Raw genomic sequence first — 16339 nt, 5'->3', positions numbered from 1 at the left:
AATGATTGGAATTTGACACAGGAATGTTATAGCACGTACATCATGACAAAGTTTGACAGGAGCACAAACAAACTGATATTGAGGTGTGTATTTTCTGCTGTACAACACAGGCCAAGAGAGACTCTATTGGGTTGAAGAATCACTATGTCTGCTTCCGTGTTCACTATAGCACAAAACGATCCGCAACAGTTCAACTGTGAAAGTATGCACTAACATGCACCACAGCAAACACTCATAGGTATCCTTATACTGTATGTTTAAAAAGCTTGACTTCCACTTTCCGCTTTTACTCTCTTGCAAACTACTCATGATGTGGAAGGACTGGATCTCTCAGTGTCCTTGTGCAGTGTAGACATCAGGATGCCTCTACCCAGCCCAGCACTGTAGACATCAGGATGCCTCTACCCAGCCCAGAACTGTAGGCTAACTGGTACCTCACACTTAGATGAGGTTCTTCACCCTCAAGTGGCCCCTCCTCACTCCCCCATTACCCTCCCATGTATCACGGTTCCCCCTGCCGAGGTTGAATACGTCCAGAATCGATGAAAGAATGTCTCTCTCTCTCTCTCTCTCTCTCTCTCTCTCTCTCTCTCTCTCTCTCTCTCTCTCTCTCTCTCTCTCTCTCTCTCTCCCTCTCTCTCACTCCCTCTCTCTCTCTCGCTCGCTTTAATGGATTTACCTAAGCAGTCACACATGAGTTCACACGCTGGGCATACCTCCTCACTCAACTTGACAAGCTTGCCGCCCCGCGTTTCCTCTGACGACCCGGAGTCTCTACCGCATGTGACGTGGCCCTCAGACGGAGGAGGCCCCCGCCTCGCCTGCTCGCCTCAGCGTCACGTACCCTGACAGCTGCCATTTTCAGTACCAAGCAGCGCGGTCCTCCACGTCCGCCGCCAAGTCCCCATCAACTTTTGTTCCCTCTCTCCGCCTCCTTCTCCCGCTCAGTTTTTTTTCTTCTACAGGACGGAGACTTTCGACAGCGAGGGGGGGAAACGGCGCTGTGTCACGGGAGATTAGGGACGAGGGTGCTGGAGGGCAAGCTAGCTTCGCCCACGCCCCCCCCCCCCCCCCCTGGGGTGAAGGCAGAAAGAGAAGAAGATGAAGAATGAAAAAACAGGCTCAACTTTCAGAGGAGTTTTGAATGGCGGTGAGGTGAAGAGGGCGTTCTGTTAGGTGACATGACTATGCTTTTAGGCTTCCAACTGTTTGTGTCCTAGGATAGATGAAGTTACACTGCTTTACAGGTGAAGTTACAGTGTTTTAATTATGCCTGGTAGGGAGTATAATGAAGCAGGAGGCACTAACTCAGTGGCATCCAGTTATAAGACCTTTATACTTTGCCATACTGTATGTGCCTTATTTAAACTGTCTTTTTCTTTGAGTGAAGCACATTGCATTGGATTTATGTATAACATGTGTTATATAAATACAGTTTGTTTGATTGATTGATATTTGTGCCTCCATGTAAATACTTTTAGGTCAGTTGGGACTTGATGAACATCATCTTGGAGTTAGAATCATGGGACCCAAATGATTCATTTGTTCAGCAAACAAATTCCATAGAAAAAAACAACAAGGGGATTTTTCATCCACGTCCAGCTCTTGTTACCTAGAAGGCAGCAAAACAAATGCAAAACAAAGCAGGATTAATTTCCATATTCCCACGGACCTGTGTCTGCTGCCTGCAATCTCTCAAGCATACCAAGCACATTGTCGCTGAAGGAATCATACAACCACAATTAAAGTGTATGGATGTTGTTGTTCTACCGTTGTATAATCTAAATGTGTAATTACTTTTTCACTTTCCCCCCCTGTGTTCCTTAACTGAATCTTCGAGGTGACTCAGTTCCTGGCCTTAGCATTGTGTCCTTGTTATTTGCCAATACATTGTTTGAAAATACTAAATACTAAATCATGTCTTTGCTTGCCTTTTCAATCGTTGTTACTGTCAAAGACCCTGCCACAGAGTACCATCAATTCTCCTCACGGACATCTAGACATAAAGTCCACTCCGGGTCCACGCAGTGTTGTGTGTGGGGGCCGGTCATGGCACCATCAGCTGAAAATGTCCATTTAACCCTGTGGCCATGTCCCTGTAATACACACCACCGCTTTACCGCTTCTCCGACATCCTCTTCCTCCCATGTGATCCCTTCGAGTACGGCCATATAGCGTGACACAGTTTATTCTCTCTTGCTCTGTGTGAACTTTTAATGCGATTACAGACTGTATAGGGTGACATGAGTCCGGTCCTGGGCGTCCGTTTTCCCAAAGCTAACATAAGAGGTTTGGATGGATGATGGCCAATGTCCTTCCAGATCCCTCCTGGCCATCACGATGCTGCTGCTGCTGCTACCCCCTTCACAGCCATCGTCTCATTTCCAAAGGGTCACTAATCGAATATTAAAGGGCTCTGACAGTAATGAGCACTGTGGCTGTGTGGTCCGTGGCTCAGGGATTAAATGGGAACACTTACGATACCAGTAAACTCCAGCCAATCTTGGCAATATTTAGCTGGACATTGAGCTGCAGTGCCTGGACCTCAGCCCGTGTTGACCTAACGCAAAGCGCCACTCCACCAGGGGGGATATCGGGAGCCGGACCCAGACCCAGGACATCTATTAGGAGTTGGGGCTGGAACCGAGGACAGACCACTGTGCGACGCTTCGAAGGAAAATGTACTGCTCGTTTGCTGGACGATGACAGGCAATCCCCAGCGTTGTGTAAAGAATTTGACCCCCTCCCTCTTTCTGTCTCTCCCTCTCTCTCTCTCTCTCTCTCACCCTCTCTCTCTCTGTATCTATCTCTCCCTGCCTCCCTCCCTCTCTCTCTCTCTCTCTCTCTGTATCTCCCTCCCTCCCTCCCTCTCTCTCTCCCTCCGTCTCTCTCTCCCCTTCTCTCTCTCTCTCTCTCTCTCTCTCTCTCTCTCTCTCTCTCTCTCTCTCTCTCCCTCTCTGTATCTCTCTCTCACTCTCTCTCCTTAAGGCCAAGTATATGGAATAGATTAAAAGTCAGGCCGGGGCCGTCAGCACTTCTGGCTAGCCTCCCTCGCAACACGTCGCACATTCTTTTGGCTAAAAGGTCTGGGTTATGACAGTGTCTCCCCGAACCACATGAAACAAATGAGACGGGCGGCTTGGAGCGTGTGTCAGATCTCAACCGTTTGAAAACAACAACAAAGGCGAAGGGAGGTGACAGTGGGGATTCGGGAGGGTTCCTGTGTTCCTTGGGAAATCAAGGAGAAAATTAGGTGGGGGGTGTGTGTGTATGGGGGGGGGGGGTTGTCATGAGGTAAATCTGCTGTGATATCTCTGCTTAAAGTGCACGGGATGACGTCCTCTGCTTATCCCTAACGCCACAATAACAAGGTCGATACTGCGTGACCTCTAAGTGTGTGACCTCTAAGTGAGCCTGAAGAATGAACCCCCCCCTTCCTCCCGCTTTGGGCCATACCAAATGCTTTGTTTAAAAAAAAAAAAGTCCAGGCCCATAATGGTAGCATGGTCTTAGTGGTCCCCTTGAGCTGATGTCTTACATGTCGTTAAGGAGAGGACATGTCTTACATGTCATTAAGGATAGGACATGTCTTACATGTCATTAAGGAGAGGACATGTCTTACATGTCATTAAGGAGAGGACATGTCTTACATGTCGTTAAGGAGAGGACATGTCTTACATGTCGTTAAGGAGAGGACATGTTTTACATGTCATTAAGGAGAGGACATGTCTTACATGTCATTAAGGAGAGGACATGTCTTACATGTCATTAAGGAGAGGACATGTCTTACATGTCATTAAGGAGAGGACATGTCTTACATGTCATTAAGGAGAGGACATGTCTTACATGTCATTAAGGAGAGGACATGTCTTACATGTCGTTAAGGAGAGGACATGTCTTACATGTCATTAAGGAGAGGACATGTCTTACATGTCGTTAAGGAGAGGACATGTCTTACATGTCGTTAAGGAGAGGACATGTCTTACATGTCGTTAAGGAGAGGACGTGTCTTACATGACATTAAGGAGAGGACATGTCTTACATGTCATTAAGGAGAGGACATGTCTTACATGACATTAAGGAGAGGACATGTCTTACATGTCGTTAAGGAGAGGACATGTCTTACATGTCATTAAGGAGAGGACATGTCTTACATGTCGTTAAGGAGAGGACATGTCTTACATGTCGTTAAGGAGAGGACATGTCTTACATGTCGTTAAGGAGAGGACATGTCTTACATGTCATTAAGGAGAGGACATGTCTTACATGTCGTTAAGGAGAGGACATGTCTTACATGTCGTTAAGGAGAGGACATGTCTTACATGACATTAAGGAGAGGACATGTCTTACATGTCGTTAAGGAGAGGACATGTCTTACATGTCATTAAGGAGAGGACATGTCTTACATGTCGTTAAGGAGAGGACATGTCTTACATGTCATTAAGGAGAGGACATGTCTTACATGTCGTTAAGGAGAGGACATGTCTTACATGACATTAAGGAGAGGACATGTCTTACATGTCATTAAGGAGAGGACATGTCTTACATGACATTAAGGAGAGGACATGTCTTACATGTCGTTAAGGAGAGGACATGTCTTACATGTCATTAAGGAGAGGACATGTCTTACATGTCGTTAAGGAGAGGACATGTCTTACATGTCGTTAAGGAGAGGACATGTCTTACATGACATTAAGGAGAGGACATGTCTTACATGTCGTTAAGGAGAGGACATGTCTTACATGTCATTAAGGAGAGGACATGTCTTACATGTCGTTAAGGAGAGGACATGTCTTACATGTCGTTAAGGAGAGGACATGTCTTACATGTCATTAAGGAGAGGACATGTCTTACATGTCGTTAAGGAGAGGACATGTCTTACATGTTGTTAAGGAGAGGACATGTCTTACAAGACATTAAGGAGAGGAGCTTCAAAACAATTCCAGTCGTCCGTGGTTACCTCTGCTGACCACGGTCAGATGCTAACAGATCCCCAGTGACCTGAGGCACTGCAGCGTGCAGTATGGGAGCTCAAAATGCTAAACGCTTTTCGTCAAGTTGGGTTCATTTTGTTGATAGGCAAGCACATGTTTGTTCTCAGTTGAACACAAACACTGATCACACTGACTGACTGTTGCATAACAGCCATACTGATAACAGAAACAGTCAGACAGTGGTTCATGACTCATTTCCTGCTGCAACTCAACAGATATCAATGATGATGACAAATGGTGTATCTGAAACTCCTTAGGATCACTTTTATATCATGGCATCATGATATAATGCCAATTAATTAATTGGAGTATATCATTTAAGTATTATTGTTCTCACTTGAAAGTGACGGATAGGGGTAGGACATGATACGCTTAGGCTTCATCCTACTCCCTTTCGAACATTGATAGGCCTGTACTCTTCGTATTAGTTATTTGTTCTTTTATTATTTTAAATCATGTTCGAAATAAAAGATTCATTCATCATTCATTCATTCATTCATTCATTCATTCATTCATCATCTCTTTCAGGCCTGTGGTATATAGAACAAGTCGTTGTTGTTGACTTGATGTCTCAGGTTTTGCTCATTGAAGAATACATTGATGCCTTTCCATGATGCCCTTCTTGTTTAGATATCGTGCCATTTGTACTATAGCTTCAAATTAAGTATTGTATAATTAGCAATGAATGGTTTTATACTATTTATGCCCCTTGTTGTTCAGTTAGCGTTGAACAAGCTTGTATAACAGGCCCATGCCGAGTCGCTGTCAAAACTCATTAGCTTTCCTTTTGTAAACACTTTTTATATTCACTTTTTGAAAAAAATAAACCTCTCTCGATAGTCCCCAAACAAAGTATTTACTATCAAATACTCTCAGAACTTGTCTTCTGGCTAAACATGTCCACGACAGCGCGCCTCCCTTTGTTACGGCTCTCTCTTTGTTTCTCTTTGAGATTAAACTTTGATGCACTTATGGAGCGCAGGGCCCTCCCTGCACTGGCACTCTGAGCAGGGCCACACACTCCCTATAACACACACATATGCACACAAACGCACACACACACACACCGTCAAAAGCACCCGCTCTACAACCCGCTCTACACCGCAGTCTCTGTCTTTCTTTTTTTTTTAAAGCCCACTGCCCTCTCCCCCCCCTTCCCCCTCCGCTCCCTCCCCTCCACCCTTACCCCTCCCCCCCCCCCACCCTGCCCCCTCCCTCCTCCTACCCTGCCCCCTCCTCCCCCCTGCCCCCGTCAGCGTGTATGCCAGGCTGGCGGTGCCCACCAGGGCCTGGTTGTGTGTTTGCGGCGGGCTTTGATTCATGGTTTCCACGCCGTCCTGCGGCCGTCCCGGGCCACCAGGGTGGAGGTGAGCGGCGGTGCTGACAGCCCCTCCTCAAGGCATTCCACATCACTTGTCACCTGAGACCCTCTCTACCTCTCACTCTCAATCGCCCCCCCCCCCCCCCCACACACACACACACACCACCAGCTCCAATGAAAAAACTACTTCTCAAAACTTGTTGTTGTCCTTTGGTGATAGACACAACTTAAATTAAACATGGAAAAATAATACAAATTGCACGTTACTTTGTGATGAAATACAATGTATACTCTGGGGTTTGTGATGAAAACAAACTGTTTTTATACAGTATCGTATAAATACTGTTTTTATACACGTATCGTTTTTACATAATAGTAATTTACCTGACCCGTCTAATAATGGTTTATGTTTAATTGTTTATTCTTGTGTTTATGTGTTTTTATGGTTGTAACAGCCACAGTGAGGCAGTGAGAAGAGCAGAGGTAGTCAACTGATTAAATTGATCACCAACGGCACGGCAGCATGAGTGTGTGTGTGTGTGTGTGTGTGTGTGTGTGTGTGTGTGTGTGTTCTGTGTGTGTATGTGTGTGTGTGTGCGTGTCTGTGTGTGTGTTTGTGTTTGTGTTTGTGTTCTGTGTCTGTGTGTGTGTGTGTGTGTGTGTGTGTGAGTGTGTGTGTCTGTGTGTGTGTGTGTGTGTTTGTGTTCTGTGTCTGTGTGTGTGTGTGGGGGGGGGGGGGGGTAAAGGGTCTGTCAGACACTCCTCCTGTCACATTAGGGTACAAGCCAGGGCCTGTGAGAGAGGGGGAGAGGAGGAGAGGAGAGGAGAGGAGAGGGGAAGAGAGGGGTCTGGGTCCGGCCCAGCTCAACAGAGCCAGACGTGGGTCCCTCTCCCCGAAGTGGGGGTGAGGGGGTGTGAGGGGGGGCTGGGGGGCGATGGAATGCCCTGAGGGCAGAGGGACCTGGAACATTAAGTCTTGCCATGGTGGCTCAGCACAGGCCTGAGCCCTGAGTGGATCTGGCAGGCCGGGTGGGATGGGGAGAGGGGGTGGGAAGGGAGGTGGGTGGGGACGTGAGGCTGGGAACAGGCTCATACAGCCCTCTCACAGACCTTAGGGACAGACACCTAAGACATCTATTCAATCATAACCAGAATACGAATATCTGACATGAGACAAAAACAAAAAACATTCTGTTTGTGTGCTAAGAATTCGTCCTTTGATTAATTTATTTGTGATCGATATAACAAGCAAGTATTCAATCAAATGAACTCCCAAACACCTGGTTTGATTGAATAATGAGCCTTTTTGGAGATGGTATGAGGCAACACTGGGTTTAGAGCACTCGTTGGAGCAACCAATTAACATTTGAAACATCAAACAGGCTACATTCTCATGCAGGTCAACAGGTTATATTCTTCAGACAACCTGTCAGAGGAAAAATGCGCCCCCCCTCCCCCCCCTCTTGACAGCTTTACCGAAAAAAAAGAACACCATTCTGACAGACGCCAGGTATTCTCTGGCCGGGGGAGGGATGAAAAAAACCCAACAACAACAAAAACGACATTTGCATGAGAGAGAATTTCACATTACAAACGGGCGCAAAAGGTACAAGCAGACACAGTGCAGCAGCTTTTCATGTCAGCCCAAACAGGGAGGCCTCCAACACAGAGCGATGGGACCGTTGGATTAGAAACCATGATCACGACCATGCGAAGTATCGGTGGCCAAACCCATTTCACAGCTCCTGTGAGTTCGCATGAAGTTTCCCCTCCACTTCACAGTAGAGGATATGAAAGCAAGCGTTGCTGTCAGCCTGCCCAGGATGAAACCCGATAGCAGTGAGGTAACACACGTACTGTACTACAGACAGGCACACTACTCTCGCCCAAACCTGCACTCCTGTGTTCTGCTGTCCCCTCTCACTCTGAGGCTGCACCAGGAGCAGGAACTAGGGACATCAGTACAGCCGAAGGAGCCATTGAAGCGTCCCCCCCCCCTCTCTCTCTCTATCTCTTTCTCTCTCTCACTCTCTCTCTCCCTCCCTCCCTCTCTCTCTCTCTCTCTCTCTCTCTCTCTCTCTGCTCAGCCCTCACTGTGTTTTTGGCAGTTACAACTGACCATCATGTGCCTTAGTGCCAATTTTTGTGAAAACTGGCACATATGGCAGCTGAAGTGCCATATGCCATACAGAATATTTTTTGGCTGTTTCTTCCATTTGTATAATCGCTGGATCCGGTATAAAAGTGGCTCATTATTAATTTATATCTTCCTCTTTTTTCTTTTTTTTCTTCTATCCCTCGTTTTTTCCCCGTTTTTTTTATTTGTGTCGCTTTTCCAAAAGACCCATTTGATGCCTCCGCCCGGTGTGGTAAGTTAATTTAAAGTGCACCGTGGGAATTAGCAAGGCAGTAACCTGGTTAAGATCCTCCATGTGTGAAGAGATGCTAACAGAGGGCCCAGGTAGAGAGGTCATCTGTAGAGAAGTGTTGAAAGAAAAAGAGAGAGAGAGAAGCTTTTTCTTACTCCTACAAAACAGTTCCCCCCCCCCATCTCTCTCTCTCTCATTCAAACATCCACACACACACACACACACACACACGCCCTCTGTCTTCATCCTCAGTTTCAGAGGCACGGCTTCCTTCTTCCCTTCCCTCTTCTGCCCTCCATTGGAAGGAGCATGGAAAGTCCACAGTGCTGATCTGCTCTCCCAGGCAGACGGTGCTCAGCTCCACAGTGCGAGCAGCCAAGCCTATTATACTTTACAGCTGATTTATGGACTTTGATTAATTTTATTTTTTTTCCTCCAGAGCTTCCCCTAGACCCCCACCTCTACCAGTTAACAGACGCTGACCTGTGTTGGGCCTTTCCTGGGTGTCACGTCAAGAGGTCTCGCCCCCTATCCCCCAGAGCCCTCTCTCCGTGACCCTCAGTCTCTCGTCCCTTTCACCTCATCCACACTCTCACAACGCAGAGCCAACAGTTTTAAGTTAGAATGTATAATGTCTCCCCTTGTCTCAGAGATTTGCAAAGACTATTAGAAAGCTGTTTATCTGGATTATGCCATATATACGAATGTCAACATCAACTGCCAATAAGCGTTTTGATTGCTTTTTTGAGTAACTTGTAAGATGCAAAGCAAATCCCCCTTTATTGCGTTTCGGAATATTGTAGCTGAGGCATGTCATATTTGCAGTGGATAGGTGAAGAAGTATACAGCGCTCATGTTGACAAGTTGTATACAGCTCAACAAGCCCCATCTGCAGTTACACATTTACATTTTCTTTGCCACTGTCATCACAGAAATGACAGAAAAGGTTGTTCAGTATTTAACTTTGTAGGGTTGTTTAGTGTTTATATAACTGTTATTAACATGAACTATGTAGAGTTGTTCTGTGTTTATATAACTGTTATTAACATGAAATAACATCATTTAATGACATCATCAACTGCCATTAATATATAGTATATTAATAGCTAGGTCATCACATATATAAAACGATGATGACAGAACAATCAATATATTGCAGTGTAACATCAAAAGCCACATGGACAGGTGGAGTAAAACTGTGAATTGATGCCAGTTGACCTCACCAACAGATATGAACCAGGCTACATGCCTTCATCATGTTTATCTACACTGCAACATCCGTCCTGTAAATATGAATGTAAAAAATATGAAGCCTGCCGTTCCACCTTGTAAACAGTCTCTTCATCCTAATCCCTATTGTAACGATGGCAGCCAGTATAGGATGCTATGTCCGCCTTGATAATCTCCGAGATGAAAATCTGTGTAGTGTTGCAACATCTTGTTCTAAACAAACAGGTCCCAGTTGGTTATAAGGCAGGTGTTAATTGTCACAGGAGCTGACAGTGTGTGTATGACGAGAAAATGTGAAAATGTCAGCTCTGTCAGAGAGAAAGGAGCTGTCAGTGTGGGGAAACAAAAGGAGTGGACATGGCGGTCCAGGATTTCATCCACTGAATAGATTCTAACGAGAGCTAGTCAGAGCTGTTTGTCTCGCACTGGGATTACAAGACCAGCGTCACCAATTACTGTGTTACACAAATCAAACTGGACGACCTAAGACAGCAAAGGTATTACGGACAAATAAATTGTTTTAATGGCAGATTTTCCAATGAATACAAGATTCAGATTATTACTATTTTTTGCATGATGTTTATTCATATATTGCATTTTTGTTGACATCATTCTTTTGACATGGCACTTGCCACTTGACACAACTGACCTCAAATTGCGCAATTAGCCTTTACAATGCTCCGGTTTTGTTTCTCCATGAGTAGACCGCGCTGTATTTGATACAGGAGTGTGTGTGTGTGTGTGTGTGTGTGTATGTGTGTGTGTGTGTGTGTGCAGCCGGTGCTCTTAAAACACTAGTATTAACGGGGCCATTTGTGGTAAAACAATGAGAAGGGGGGTAGGGGGGAAGCCCATTCTGTCCAGGCCGGCCCCTTGCCTACCACCACGGCCCACTGTTCCAAGCCAAGCAGATGGCTACTGATTGGGCAAGCTTTGTGGCTTTAATTCAGGGTACTGTATGGAAAAAGGGCCTTATCATGCTTGGCTAAGCAAGAGTGGAGCAGGAGGAGATTTAAGAGCTAAGAGCACATCAATCTTTTAATGTTCCGGCCCCCTGATCAACTTGAACTTCATGCTAAAACAAAAGAGTAAAAAATAATTAATTTGAATTTGATTTGAAATCATCATCAGCACTACGTAATAATCATTGTTTACTGAAACCCTCAGGCTGTTTTTTCTAAGGTGTAGTTATTTGATATATTTATGATTATGTGCAAATGGCGGTCTGTGTCATCACTGTGGGTACAAACACATAAAACAAACACAACACAACACAGTGAGCCATACACAGTTTTCAAAGCAATGAAATTCAGCATATAATGCTGAATGAGATTCAGCATTTATTTCCACTTTAATGCTCAGTTGACGCTTGAGCCAAAATGTATAAGTCACCAGAGGTCCAATAAAAAAAAAGACAGGATAAATAGGAGAGGTTTAGAAGAAAATAGAGAAAACTATATAACTATTTGAGATTAATTCATTAATTCCAGTGCATGCGATCTACGACTTTCTTTGGACACAAAGCTACTAATGTCTGATCACACAATAGTCACAATTGTCTAAAGCTGGATCCCCCAAAAAGCTGATTTTAAAGATGCGCTTATCTCTTCTAATTGTGATTCTCTAGTCAGCTCAGATGTTCCCAGAATTCTAAATCAACCTATTCATTGTCATGATCTGGACAGAGAAGCAGAGGAAAAAGAAGACATTTGAATATGAAATGAATGGGGTGGTGCTCAGTAAATAACATAGCTGTCACCTCATTCAAATGACCAGCGACACAGAGGGACATCTATCTGCATATGAGCTCCCTCTGTTGCATCTTACAATGCAGAATATGACAGAATATGAGGGCAGTTGTTCGCGGTAACGCATGCACACACACACACAGACACACACACATTCCCATTATTGCGTATAACACACAACGCAATCCATAATCAGTTATCTGATTATGCCTGGGGGGTATTCCATCAACGTCGCTAAAGGAAAATCCAGGTTGATTTGAGAAAAGTCTCGCGAGACTTACCAAAATACGCCTGGATTTTGTGATAAATCTTTAACTATTTAACTTATCAAAATAAGCCTGGATTTTCCATTAGCGACATTGATGGAACACCCCCCTGGAAGTGTCACAAGGCTGGAACTACCATTAAAAAACGGATAGAAATACATGGCAGTATATACAGTATATATATATATATATATATATATATATATATATATATATATATATATATATATATGTCCCATGAATTATTCAGAATGTTTTCTGTTGTTTTTATTGACTTGTTTATCGGATATTATTTTCTTATGTGCAGAACAAAGGCAGAAGTAACGGTGGGGCCAGAAACAACTTAATGTATCCTCACAAGGATGCCATGGCCAGCTAACTTACTTAATTACAATTATTTAATGATTGTCTTGTACTACCCACTCATCTTACACATATTGGCTTATTTACATGTTGTCTAATTGTGTTAAAATTGTGGTTTTATACATCCTAATATTTGCCCCGTTGAGAGGGAGCTGGCAAAGGAAGCATTTCATTGTACAATGTACATGCAAGCATACAGTATGACAAATACACTTTGACATGACTTGACGATTTTTCATATCATTCATGAAACACAGATAGTTTGGTAGATCCCGTAGATAATCTAAGAGTTAAGCATCCCATGAGTTCTCTCCAAAGTTCAAGGAAAAGAACTGCAATAAGTCCTTGAATGGACACTAAGGCTTTCCTTATGAATGTATTACAGATTTTGGGGTGGAGTGATATATTATTGTTTACATATAACTGTATGTACACCAATTATTTCTCTACTTTCATACTGAAAAAAACAATCATGTTGAGATTTGCTGGATGATACTGCCACCTTTGTCTCATCTACCATAGGGGGAATCAGGCCCTGAAAATGACCATGCATATCAACCATGCAGTACCTGTCCTGAATGCCTGAATCCTTCCTGTTTAGAACCTGTAGATTGAAACACAATCCTCTGAGAATACAAAATCATAACAACTTAAGTTTTCAAATCCAGCAAAGCAAAGTGCAGTTCAGTTAACACCACAGTGCTGCAGCAGTTTTCATTTCATAACTACGACCATTGTCTTATAATACAGTGACTGGAAATGATGGAGCAAGTCTATTACTACACGTAACAGAGGTTAATCTCAATCCCTGTTACCCACCTCATGGGCTGTTCACATAATAAATGGATTATCATCAGTGAGAGGCAAGTCAGGCAACATTTTAACTATTTGCATCAAAGGTAAAGGAATTTACTGAATCTGCTGTGGACCCACTGGAAAATAAACTGTGGTTGTGGGGTTCTCTGCCACTTTGTTTCATTTATGGTGATAACGCTTATTGATGGTAGATTGCATTTGGAAAATAGAACGCCTACACTCAAATCAGCAGTTCTGCTACTCTATTTGTCAATTCGGTAGGTCAAAATCAACAGCTAAGCGAATGCAAATTACACGTTGGCGCCCCCTAAATGAACCAGGACATGACAACAGATAATGGTGTAAATCACCTCACAGTGGAGTACTCACTCACTATACCCCTTAAACAGATGTTGTTTAACAGAGATCATGAGTCCGGTTCGCACAGCGGTCGAGCGGCTCCTCTCTGTGTTTCTAATGATGATGCCCTCTCCTCTCCTCTCCTCTCCTCTCCTCTCCTCTCCTCTCCTCTCCTCTCCTCTCCTCTCCTCTCCTCTCCTCTCCTCTCCTCTCCTCTCCTCTCCTCTCTTCTCCTGTCCTCTCCTCTCCTCTCCTCTCCTCTCCTCTCCTCTCCTCTCCTCTCCCATCTCTCCTCTCCTCTCCTCTCCCTTCCTCTCCTCTCCTCTCCTCTCCCATCTCTCCTCTCCTCTCCTCTCCCATCTCTCCCCTCCTCTCCTCTCCTCTCCTCTCCTCTCCTCTCCTCTCCTCTCCCATCTCTCCTCTCCTCTCCTCTCCTCTCCTCTCCTCTCCTCTCCTCTCCTCTCCTCTCCTCTCCTCTCCTCTCCCATCTCTCCTCTCCTCTCCTCTCCTCGCTGTTCCCATGCAGGTGTCCACGCGCCTCCCGTCTCGTGTGGACACGCTTCGGGTTGTTTTTGGAGCGGCACCACATCGCTGTGGAAATAACACCTCAGGTGCCGGATAAGTAAGACCAACAAAGCATCTGCATCCTCTTATTAGACTTGAATAATTTAGGTCACCATACTAGCGGACACGATATGACATTTGATATGGATAAATAACACACACAAAGCTTAAGACAATTCTTACACTAAAGTAATATAGTTTCCTGGAAGTAATAATATTTTGCAAGACATCACATGATACGGGATATGGTCTAATTATATAATAATAATAATAATAATAATAATAATAGGCTAATAATAATCATATAGTATTACATGATTTTAAAAAAAAAAGACAATAATAATATCATTGGCCAGCAAATGTACATTCAATCTATTTTACTAATTGAAATGATGGTGTGGAAGTGAGGGGGGGAGCACAAACCTGCTTTGACGGCCAGTTGATGCAAAAATCCCTAATTCTAAAGTTACATCCAACGAATGGGTCGATAGTGTGCTGCCGCAACCGGAAACTATGATATAATAATATAAAGGGGCACTCTATCCTACAAGGTACCCCCCTCTATGTATGCCTATAAATCGCACCAAATGACAGTCGGTCAGTGAAGAGTTAAAGGGAGGAGACGGAGAGTGACACGCCTCATTGGGCAGATTATGTGCCGCAAACAAAAAGTGTGTGTCTGTGTGCCAGTCAGCCAGTGCACCGAGCCCCATCTGCACGCCTCTCTCTCCTCCGCACACTCAGAGGAGGGCGACATCGGCGGCACTGTCACTTTCACCACACAGGGACATGTACTGACATAACGGACAGAGGAGGACGCATCTAACCCTGCTTTTGGCGACGTATTGATTTCGAGCATCCGCTGAACTTTGTGGATTATTATTTATTTTCAACAAAGGTACGTTGGCCACATTTGACATTTTATTACGCTGAAAGAGGGATTTGTTTTGCGCCCGAAAGGCATGCACCACCACAAAGCAGCATCCTGCAAGCATTGAAATAAGGGACATCGTGTAGGGTGTAGGAAGAGACCGCAGATGTGAGCGCAGACAAACGGCAATTCAGTCAAGCACTGATTTAGGATACTTTTATACTGACAAGGCTGCCGGATACGAGTAAATTACACCCCGAAATAGGCAGTGGGTTGAATGGGTTCGCCTCATCCATTTTATGGATGCGCATACATTCCGAGTTCTATTCTCTCATTTACTTGAGATGCATATTCATTGGACCTTTTGTGTGGTTTTCCCTTGTGAGAGAACGACCTTTTTAGTCACAAAAGAACAGGCTTTATAGAGGATGGAGCGAAAAATTGCCTTTCTGAAAGCAGTAGCATAGTTGAACGTTTTCATGTTGCTGAAGTGAGTAATACAAAAAGAAATAACAGGCAAACCTTGACACATTCTTCAGAGCGATTTTGCTCAAGAGAAAAGTTACTTTTGTTCGAGGAAGCTCGTTTCTAGAATGATAATGTTTCCCTTATTCATCTGGATCACTTTGATTAACCCACAATTAATTTTGCTGAATGATGCTCACCCTATATCTACATGCGAACACATTAACCATCACACTCGACAGAAATGGAGGAAAAAAATCTCGTGAAATAGTATAGGCCTAATCTGACTGCAATAATATAAACATGGCAATGTTTGGACAAGGAAATTGTCACGGGCCCACATGCAAGAATCTCTCTTTTCATCAGACTATAATTATTATGTCTTCAGAGAGTTTACGCATTATGCATGTATACAAATAGAGCCTCAGATACGAATAAAACACATAGGCCTATCTTAAGTGGAATAATTCAAATAAATCTACATCAAGTGAAGGAAGATAATAAGAACAGTGAATAAGATGGGCCTAAACGAAGTTGCATGAAAAGCATTAGGCGACACAAATTGACATTTATAATAGTGCACTTGATCGGCTATTGTTGATGGTGTTCAAAAACGAATGCTCAATGGTAATGTTGACCGACCTGCATGCGGTGAGAGAGACTGGTCTTCACCCGTAAACACACATTCAGACGGAAAGAGAAAACACATTATAATTACCTCCGCGTGCTGCCTTAATTACAGTCTCAGAGGGAAAGTGGTGGATTATGCTAATGAGGAGACATACGTTCCCGCTTGTAGAATGGAGCGAAAGGTTAGCTGACATGAAATCAGTGACTTTGACAGTCCACTTGAAATCCATTCGATATGCTCTTTCGATTTTACACGGATCTCACGGTTTCTCTTTTTTTCTAAAGGCTGGCTAAATAATCAAGATTGTACACTTTCACAAATATGGATATGGACATGGCCTATATTGAATTAATCTAATTTAG

This window comes from Nansenia antarctica, assembly GCF_963989245.1.
Source record: "Nansenia antarctica genome assembly, chromosome: 5".
In the NCBI taxonomy this organism is placed as follows: Eukaryota; Metazoa; Chordata; class Actinopteri; order Argentiniformes; family Microstomatidae; genus Nansenia; species Nansenia antarctica.
The sequence above is the reverse complement of the archived record's forward strand: the minus strand, read 5'-3'. Positions refer to the sequence as shown.